Source organism: Bubalus kerabau, chromosome 17 (assembly GCF_029407905.1).
Source record: "Bubalus kerabau isolate K-KA32 ecotype Philippines breed swamp buffalo chromosome 17, PCC_UOA_SB_1v2, whole genome shotgun sequence".
In the NCBI taxonomy this organism is placed as follows: domain Eukaryota; kingdom Metazoa; phylum Chordata; class Mammalia; order Artiodactyla; family Bovidae; genus Bubalus; species Bubalus kerabau.
This window is the reverse complement of record NC_073640.1, coordinates 47,750,104-47,760,276: the sequence shown is the minus strand read 5'-3', so window position 1 is coordinate 47,760,276 and position 10,173 is coordinate 47,750,104. Positions and strand designations below refer to the sequence as shown.

The 10,173-nt window shown below is 42.0% G+C and overlaps 1 long non-coding RNA gene across 1 annotated transcript; it reads left to right on the top strand.

The window, feature by feature from the left end:
- Positions 1-3,795: 3,795 nt before the first annotated feature.
- On the top strand, positions 3,796-9,483 carry LOC129631094 (uncharacterized). Its single transcript, XR_008703885.1, has 3 exons — positions 3,796-4,090; positions 7,867-8,674; positions 8,830-9,483. It is a non-coding gene; the product is annotated as an uncharacterized LOC129631094 (long non-coding RNA).
- The last annotated feature ends 690 nt before the right edge of the window (positions 9,484-10,173 follow it).

The window sequence follows — 10,173 nt, the reverse complement described above, 5'->3', positions numbered from 1 at the left end:
AACCAACCTACGCACCATGCAACAAGCCACTGACACCTCCCAGCCTGCCCCGCGCCTTCGGGCGCAGGCGCAGTGAGATAGGCGGTGGTGGGGGCCCAGTGAGGTCCAGCCCCGAGGTTGGATGGGCGTGGCTTGGACCCTCGCCCCGCCTCTCGACCTGGGCGGTGGTCGGAGGCGCGGCTGCGGGTCTATGAGCTACCGTACCCCCTCAGGTGAGAGCGGCGGGGCAATTGTGGGAGCGCGGGGTTATTCGCACCAGCTGAGTTGCTGAAAGGAAGGCAGGATGTTGCCGGTGTTAAATGGGATGATATTCCCCAGTTCGGTCAGCTCACTTAGGACGGAGCCCCTGAGTCCGGCGGCAAGTGGGACTGGTCTTCGCGCCAGCTTCAAGAGCGCTTTTGAAAAAGAGACGAAGCATTTGGGTGGTTTGTTTCTTCCTAGGTGGGGAGTTTTAGGCTTAAATATATTTGTTCCTTCCCATGCTGATATAGTATGACAGTGCATGAGGAAACTGAGGTACAGAGAAGCAAAGTTGCCGCCCAAAGATTTCACACACTGTTAGTGTGACAGATCTTGAGTGCAAGATCGAAATCTCCACAGACTGGCCTCAGAGATTATGCTGTTCCTGACTATTCAGTATTGCCTTCAGGTTAATTCCCTGTCAGACTGTGTTAGACGTTTACTTAAATTGCTTAAAAAAGAGAGAGAAAGTATAAAATGCCTGAATTCTGGATACTAATTTGCTTCACTCATAGATGAAACAAAAGTTATCCAGGGTAACCTGATGTGTTCCATTCATACTTGAATTAAAAACACATGGTTTAGGAAGTTGTTATTTTACATACCATCAAGTTAGCAAAAAAAGTTCAGGTGGCCCAGTGGTAAAGAATCTGCCTGCCAATGCAGGAGACATAAGGGAATGGGTTGGATCCTTGGGTTGGGCAGATCCTCTGGAGGAGGAAGGAAATGGCAACCCATGTCAGTATTCTTGCCTGGAGAATTCCTTGGACAGAGGAGCCTAGTGGGCTACAGGGGTCGCAAAGAGTGGCACCAGGTCATGTCCACGGGGTTGTAGAGTCAAACATGACTGTGTGACTCTCACACACAAGGAGTCTGTGGTGGTTTTAAGATATGTCCACAAATTATTTCATACTACTCTCTTTAAGAGATGGAGCCTAATTCCTGTCTTTTTGAATGTGGGCAAGACTTGGCTACTTACTTCTCACAAATAGAATAAAGTGGAGGTAATATACATTTCAGAAACGAGGTCATAAGAGGCACAGAGTGCCTTCCTTGCTCTTGCTTGCTTTGGAGGAAGTCAGCTAAGAAGCCATGAGGAAACGCAAGTGACTGATTAAGCTATCCTTGAGTTGAGAAACTGAGGCTTTGTATCAACAGCCACATGAGTGAACTTGGAAACTGGTCTTTCACCCCCAGTCAGATCATAGATAACTATGGCCACATCTGATATCTTTTATTGTTATTGGTGTGTGTGTGTGTGTGTGTGTGTGTGTGTGTTTTGGTTGTGAGGTATTGGTTGGAAGGAGGCTCATTTTATTAATATAGGCAACTCTAACTTTAAAGAAAATTGTTTTGATGTACAGATAAAAGAAGGGCATGGTGGAAGAATAAGGAAAAACAGTAAATTAAAAGTAGATTTTGAAATACTGATCACCAAAAGTTGTTCTAGAATGAGAAATTCAAAGATAATGGTTAAACAGGGATCAGCAAACCATGGCCTGTGGGGTGACAGTCTGGCTTTTTCTTTTAAATAAACTTCAGATATTGTGATTTTATTACAGTGGTATAATTTTTGATTTACAGCTCTTGGAGATATATTTCATGTACCATGCAATTCACCCATTAAAAGTATAAAGTGCCGTGATTTTTTAGTATATTTACAGAGTTGTAAAACCATCACTACAATTTAATATTTCCAATACCCCAAAATAAAACTGCATACACATTAGCAGTCACTCTCCATTCCTGCTCCATCATTTTTCCTGTTTCTAAGGTTTACCTATTCCAGATCTCTGCTCATTGAGTTCTGCAAATCTTCCAAATGTTGGCGTATTTCATTATACAAAAACAAAACAAAAAAGCCTCATAATGATTACTTCTACCACTAACCTATCAGTGAAGAGTCTTTTTTTTTTTAAAAAAATATTTGTTTGGCTGTGTCTGGTCTTTGTTGCTGCATGTGGGCTCAGTAGTTGTTTACACCAGCTTGTTTGCCCCATGGCATGTGGGATCTTAGCTCCCCTACCAGAGATGGAACCCATGTCCCCTGGATTGGAAGGTGGATTCTTAACCACAGGACCATCAGGGAAGCCCCCAAGAAGAGTCTTAAGTAGTGTGAAATTGTCAAGCTCTTTGTGTCAGGTATAAGTTTTCCAAAATAATTTTTGTTGAAAGCTTGAATTTTTTTAATTGCCAACAAATGCTAAGTTGTTTTCCTTGAAGTAATAGGCTCACTTACAATAGTTCATTTAATTTTATTTTTAAACTTTACAATATTGTATTGGTTTTTGCCAAACATCAAAATGAATCCGCCACAGGTATACACGTGTTCCCCATCCTGAACCCTCCTCCCTCCTCCCTCCCCATACCATCCCTCTGGGTAGTCCCAGTGCACCAGCCCCAAGCATCGAGTATCGTGCATCGAACCTGGACTGGTGACTCGTTCCATATATGATATTATACGTATTTCAATGCCATTCTCCCAAATCATCCCACTAGATCATTTTAGAGGAAATGTGTGCCAGATACTCAAGACTGAATAGCCTCAGCTTGTCAATCATTCTTTTAAGTAAAAATGACATTCTTTCAAAAGAATGGCTATATCAGTTTACAACTCAAATTTTCACACAAGTGCTTTTCCTCATGACAACCATTGAACTTAAGTATGGGACAGAAGTGCCTCATGTATACTTCCCATTTCATCACATATTACACATTATATTAAAGTATTAAAAAGATGTATGTTGAAAAGCAAGATTTAATAAAGTTAATAATATTTACTGTTCATCAAGAACATTTTTATTGAAGCGGGCTTTTTCTCCCTTTCTCAACTTGAGGGCATGGCTGTGAAGAATACAGTGACTAATAGTTTAGTGCCACTGCTTTGATTTGTGTTAAGGCACCGACTCCTTCCAGTCGTATCTGCTCCCCCCAACCTGGGGGCTGAGAACCCTTATCCTAATGTCTTTTTTTTTTTTTTTAATTACTTATTTATCTGGCTTCACTAGGTCTTAGTTGCAGCATGTGAGATCTTCCATCTCGGATGTGGCATATGGGATCTTCAGTTGTATCATGCAAACTCTTAGTTGCAGCATACATGCAGCATACATCAGGATCTCTAGTTCCCTGACCAGGGATCAAACCTGGCCCACCTGCACTGGGAGCTCAGAATCTTGGCCACTGAACGACCAGGGAAGTTCCTCTAACTTCCTTTAAAAAAAAAAAATACTTCTTTTAAAAAATTTGTTTATTGGGCTGTGCTGGGTCTTTCGGAGAAGGCAATGGCAAGCCACCCCAGTACTCTTGCCTAGAAAATCCCATGGATGGAGGAGCTTGGTAGGCTGCAGTCCATGGGGTTGCTACTAGTCAGACACGACTGAGTGACTTCACTTTCACTTTTCACTTTCACGCATTGGGAGAAGGAAATGGTAACCCACTCCAGTGTTCTTGCTGGAGAATCCCAGGGACGGGGGAGCCTGGTGGGCTGCCGTCTGCGGGGTCGCACAGAGTCGGACACAACTGAAACGACTTAGCAGCAGCAGCAGCAGTAGCTGGGTCTTTGTTGATGTTTGAAGGGTTTTCTCTAGTTGCAGTGAGTGGGCTTCTTGTTGCGGTGTCTTCTCTTGTTGTAGAGGCTTCTCTTGTTGCGGAGCATGGGCTCTAGGCACACGGGCTTCAGTAGATGTGGTGAATGGGCCCAGTAGTTGTGGCTAGAGGGCTCTAGAGTGCAGGCTTAGTAGTTGTGGTGCACGGGCTTAGTTGCTCTGTGATATGTGGTATCCTCCCATCCTAGAGATTGAACTGGTGTCCCCTGCATTGCAAGGCAGATTCTTAACCACTGGACCACCAGGTAAACCCCTCTCCCTAATTTCTAATATGTAGTTTTTGAGCTTCATGTAAATGGAATCATAGAGTCTGTACTTTTTTGTGCCCAGCTTCTTCACTCAGCATTGTGTTAGTAAGATTCACATGTGTGTGTGTTGTTGTAGTTTGTTTATTCTCATTGCAATTTTATATTTTCTGTGTATATATATTTTATTTTCTATTATAGATAGACATTTGGGTTATGACCTTTTTTTTTTTTGGTTTTTGGCTTGTGTAAGTTGTGCTGCTGTGAATATTGAACTTGTCTTTTGATGAAATTTTGTACATGTTCCTGTTGGCATTTACTAGGAGTAGAATTTCTAGGCTGTGTTGATCTTTAGAATAAAACAGCCAGTGTTTTACGAGCAAAATGGGCTTATTAATATTTGGAAATAGTAGAGGAATTGCAATTCAGGATGCACAAGCTGTGGCAAAACCATAGGCGAGTCTGGCAAAAGGAGAGGAATGTTACTTTCTAGAGAATAAGGAAGTTGGAGGGGGCTGTTTTGAAAGAAAGTCCATTGGAGGAAAGAGAGTGTTCAGGGTGATGATGGTTTCTTTTGGCTGAATAGTTTTTCAGCCTGAGGCTGTTGCTGGACAAGGAGAACTCTTTCTTTTTTGGAGTAAGGAAAGTAATAATCTTCCTGTTGGAGATCCAAGTTACATCTCTTCCTGTTTGGGATCTGCAGACAGTAATGAGGGATAGTGTGGGAGATCTTCCCCCTTCATGACTTCTGCCTTCTTTTTATTTATTTATTTATCTTTTGGCTGTTCTGCATGGCATACAGGATCCTAGTTTCCCCACCAGGGATTAAACCTGCTCTCCCTATATTGGCAGTGTAGAGTCTTAACCACTGGACCACCAGAGATGTCCCCTAGCTTCATTTTAAATGGGGTTTTCCTTTTACTTTTCAGTCATAGAATATGTGTATATTCAGGTTAAGCAACTACTGATAACATAGAAATCAACAGATTTTCTATGATTGTTTTGAAATAATGAAATTATTGAATTAATGAAACCACTTTGATTTATAATCATCCCCCAGTATTCATGGGGGATTGGTTCCAGGACCCCCTGCTGCTGCTAAGTCACTTCAGTCGTGTCCGCCTCTGTGCAACCCCAGAGATGGCAGCCCACCAGGCTCCCCTGTCCCTGGGATTCTCTAGGCAAGAACACTGGAGTGGGTTGCCATTTCCTTCTCCAATGCATGAAAGTGAAAAGTGAAAGTGAAGTCGCTCAGTCATATCCGACTCTTAGCGACCCCATGGACTGCAGCCTACCAGGCTCCTCCATCCATGGGATTTTCCAGGCAAGAGTACTGGAGTGGGGTGCCATTGCCTTCTCCGTCCAGGACCCCCTACTGATACTCAAATCCGTACTACTGAAGTCCCTTATATAAAATGATGTAATATTTGCATATAACCTATATTCATCCTCCTGTGTACTTTAAATCATCTCTAGATTACTTAAAATACCTAATATAGTGTATATACCATGTGGTGTGGTGTTTAGTCACTAAGTCGTGTCTGAGTCTTCGTGACCCAATGGACTGTAGCCTGCTAGGCTCCTCTGGCCATGGGATTCTCCAGGTAAGAATACTGGAGTGAGTTGCCATTCCCTTCTCCAGGGGATCTTCCTGACCTAGGGATTGAACCTGTGTCTCCTGCTTGGCAGGTGGGTTCTTTACCCCGAGCCACCAGGGAAGGCCCAAATACTATGTAAATAGTTGTAAATACAATGTAAATCCTGTGTAACTAGTACTAACATGCAGCAGGTTCACGTTTTGCTTCTTGGAATATTCTGGAATTTTTTATTTGTTCTTGAATATTTTCAGTCTGTAGTTGATTGAATCTGTGGATTTGGAACCCATGGACATAGAAGGCTGACTGTATATATACAAGATAAAAGATGTAAACATTTTGCTAGATTGGAGAGGCAGTTTGGAGCTATACTGTTCAGGGCCTGAATGCCATGTGAAGGTAAGGTAGGCTGTGTAGTACAATGAAGAGGCTAGGTGACTCTTGAACCCACTACTTACATTCTGTGTTACCTTGGCTAAGTCACTTCACATTCCTTTTTTTTTTAATATATTAAAAAAATTTTATTTATATATGGCTGCACTGGGTCCTCATTGCTGATCACAGGCTTTCTCTAGTTGTGGTGAATGGGGGCCACTCTTTGTTGTGGGGCATGGACTTCTCATGGTGGTGGCTTCTCTTGTTGTAGAGCACAGCCTCTAGGGGGCATGGGCTTCAGTAGTTGCAGCATGTAGGCTCAGTAGGTGCTGTGGGTTCAGGCTTAGTTGCCCCAGATCTTAGTTCCCCAACCAGGATCCAACCCGGGCCCCCTGCCTTGGGAGTGCAGAGACTTAGCCACTGGGCCACCAGGGAGGGCCCTGTGACTTGTCTTCTTTAGCTTTATCATGAAGTAGAGCTTGAAGGTTGGAGTTGGAAATGGCAACCCACTCCAGTATTCTTGCCTAGAAAATTCCATGAACAGAGGAGCCTGGCGGGCTACAGTCCGTGGGGTCACAAAGAGTCGGACATGACTTTGCAACTACACAGCAACAGCAGCAGAGCTTGAAGGTGTCAGACTGTGATGTGGTTATTTGTGATCTCTTCCAATTAAATAAGGTATTTGCAGCAGTGAACATTCTGGAAATGTTCATCCAGAAACTGTTTTTTTGGGGATAACTGTTCTCAAAGCTTGAGTGAATAAAAAGGAAAGCTCCCTACAGAGAGGCCAAGTAGATTAGTGACAGCTTCCTCTCATCCTTCTGTCTCATTCCATGTCAGAATAATTTTCCTAAAATACCACATTGATCATGGGAAAGCCCTGCATTAAACCGTTAAGTGGCTCTCATTGCCTATAAATTTCAGACTTCTCATCCTGGCATTAATGGTCTTTACTTGAATTGGTCTCATTATTTTGTGAGCTTTTTTCCTGATTACCTTCTAAACCATATTCTCTTCTTAGCAAAACAAGTTTCCTTGAGCTTTCATGACGTTTTCAGTCTTTGTACTTTTATAAATCCTACTTGTTCTTCAAGGGCTAATTAAAACTCATTCCCTGTCTTTCTTAAAGTTTTTTCTTTGAAGTTCAGCTTCAGGTATGCTTCCTGTGAATTTCCATAGCAAGTAATTTGTTTATATTTAATATGGCAACTAATCTTATGCCACTCTATCATGATATTTTATATTAATGTTATTTATATCTTTTTCTCTTTGCTTACCTCTTCATTTTTTCTTTTTTACTCCAGCCAATTTGTGAATTCCTTAAACCATATCCCTGCTATCTAGTTACTATTTTTAAAAAATCAATTTACTTTTTCTGTGTAATTATATCAAGCTAATGATTTGTAAGTAACAGACCCATAATAAGATTATGTGTATGTGTTAATATAACAGTAGAAATAAAGATAAGTAAAACTATATGCCAGAAAACATGAAAGATATCTTACAAAACTAGATTTTCATAAGAAATGAGAAGTAAATATTCCTGGAGCCAGACGTGGTGTGATGATGCATAGAATAGAGGATGCCATGTATTCTGGAAGACCAGTCTTATTGGAAGACAGTCACATTGGGTGGATTCTTAATCCAGCCAGGAGTCTCAAAAGTGTATTACTTTATAACACCCCACATGACTGCAAGTCCTAAGCATGCTGTAGATTTTAAGACTGTTGGATAAGTCTTTTGCCCCAGAAATATTTCATTATTCATTTATTTATTTCATTTTTATTGCCACCTGCTATGTTTCAGATACTGCTGTAGGTGTTGGTGATTCAGCAGTGAAGAAGATGGACAAAGTCCCCACTTTGTTGGAACACATGTTCTAGAGGATGTGTTCAAAATGAGGGGGAAAGAAAGAGACAGACAATATATAAAATACTTTTGGAAGTGTTACTGAGTCAAACTGGGGTCTGCTTGCCTGTGCACAGTGAAGCCAATTAAATGACACTGGGTTGTGATGAAGGAAAGTGCAGCATTTACTGTAAAGGCTCTCATACAAGGAGAATGGGTGGCATGTGCTTTAAATCCCAAGCTGCCCAAAGGGTTTTAGCAAAGCATTTGTAAAGGCCAGGTAAATGGGGAGTGGTCCCAGGGTGTAGGATCAGCTTGTGTACAGTTCTCTGATTGGTTGATGGTGAGGAAACAAAATGGGGTCACAGGGGTTAACATTATCAATCCTTAGGTGCCAGTATGTCTGGAGGTTTATAATCATCAAATAGTTAATTTCTTCCAATTGATGATGGTCTTAGTATCTGTAAAACAACCCAGTCAGTGTGCGTCAGATACTATGATCTAGGTACTTCAGAAAGATGCTATAGCAGAGGATATAGGGGAGGAGTCTGTCCCAGGAAGGCCTCACAGGGTCCTTCTTGGTTATAGAAGCAAAAACTAGGGTGATTGAATAGTAACTGGGTGGGGTGGAATAGGGAGTGGCTATGGGTCTACTTTAGGGATAGGGTGATCAACTGCTTTTGTCAAATGTTGTGAAGGGAAGAGCCACCTGAATTTAGAGCCAAGAAGACTTGGACTCTATTCAGCTCTGCCAGCGTGACCTCAGGTAATATGCTCAGTATCTATGAGCTTTAGTGCCTCATATGTAGCATGAAGATATGGATAATTGCCTTACAATATTGTGAAAATTAAATGAGCTGATGCATATGAAGGGATTCTTTTTTTTTTTTTTTTTCTGTTCTGCTTCTTGTTGGATCTTAGTTCTTCAACCAGGGATCGAACCCAGGTCCTCAGCAGTGAGAGCTCAGTCCTAACTACTGGCAAGCATGAGTGCTAAGTCACTTCAGTCATGTCCAACTCTTTGCCACCCCATGGACTGTAGCCTGCCCGGCTCCTCTGAACATGGGATTCTCCAGGCAAGAATATTGGAGTGGGTTGCCATGCTGTCCTCCAGAGGATCTTCTCAACCCAAGGATTGAACCCACATCTCCTGCATTGTAGGTGGATTCTTTACTGCTGGGCCACTGAAGAAGCCCCATTAACCACTGGATTGTTAGGGAATTCCCTGAAAGGAAATGTATGTTAACTAAAAAGAGCTATAGAAGTACGATGTTATTTCATTTCTCTGTTGACTATGTGAATTTCACGCAGAAATGATGGTTGTTGACCAACCCTTTAGTGGGACTTTGAAACAGAGACCTGGGCTTCTGGACCACTGGTGTTCTCAGGAGAGTGCAGGGTATGTGCTCCTGAGAAGGTGGCTGCCTGCCTGGCTGCAGGAAAACAGAGGTCAAGGCTAGGGGGGACTGCTACAGTAGGAACAGAGTAGCCACCAACTCTTTATTTACTCTCTGCATTCTGCACTGGATCCTTGTGGGAACCATATTGGTTTTAATAAAAATCCTTTTTACCTTGTGGATCTTTTTCTTCTCGCATATACTAAATAAGTATAGCTGTCAAGAGGTCATGATCTCGAACTTGTTTTGGGCAAACTAAGTAGTAAGAAAAATATGTACAGATGTTTAGACTGTTTGGAATTTATAAGCAAAATTAAACTGTAACAATTCATAGAATTTCTGTTTTGATTCCTAATTATTTTTGATGTTAAAAGATGACAGCAGTGTGACTGCCATTTGTGTCCTAAAAAGGCAGGCAAGTGCTGCCATCTAGTTTTATATGTTTGATTGTTGTTGTTCAGTTGCTCAGTTGTGTTCGACTCTTTGTGACCCCATGGACTGCAGCAGGCCAGGCTTCCCTGTCCTTCACCATCTCCCAGAGCTTGTTCAAACTCATGTCCATTGAGTCGGTGATCCCATCCGACCATCTTGTCCTCTCTCTCCTGCCTTCAGTCTTTCCTAGCATCAGGGTCTTTTCTCATGAATCAGCTCTTTGCATCAGGTGGCCAAAGTATTGGTGCTTCAGCTTCAGCATCAGTCCTTTCAGTGAATATTCAGGGTTGTTTTCCTTTAGGATTGACTGGTTTGATCTCCTTGCAGTCCAAAGGACTATTATCTTTGCTGACATTTGAGATGAAGTTGCTGGAGAAACTTTGAAATACTAAACAGAGTTTTATATATAAGGACCAAGCTGATTTTTCATTTGCAG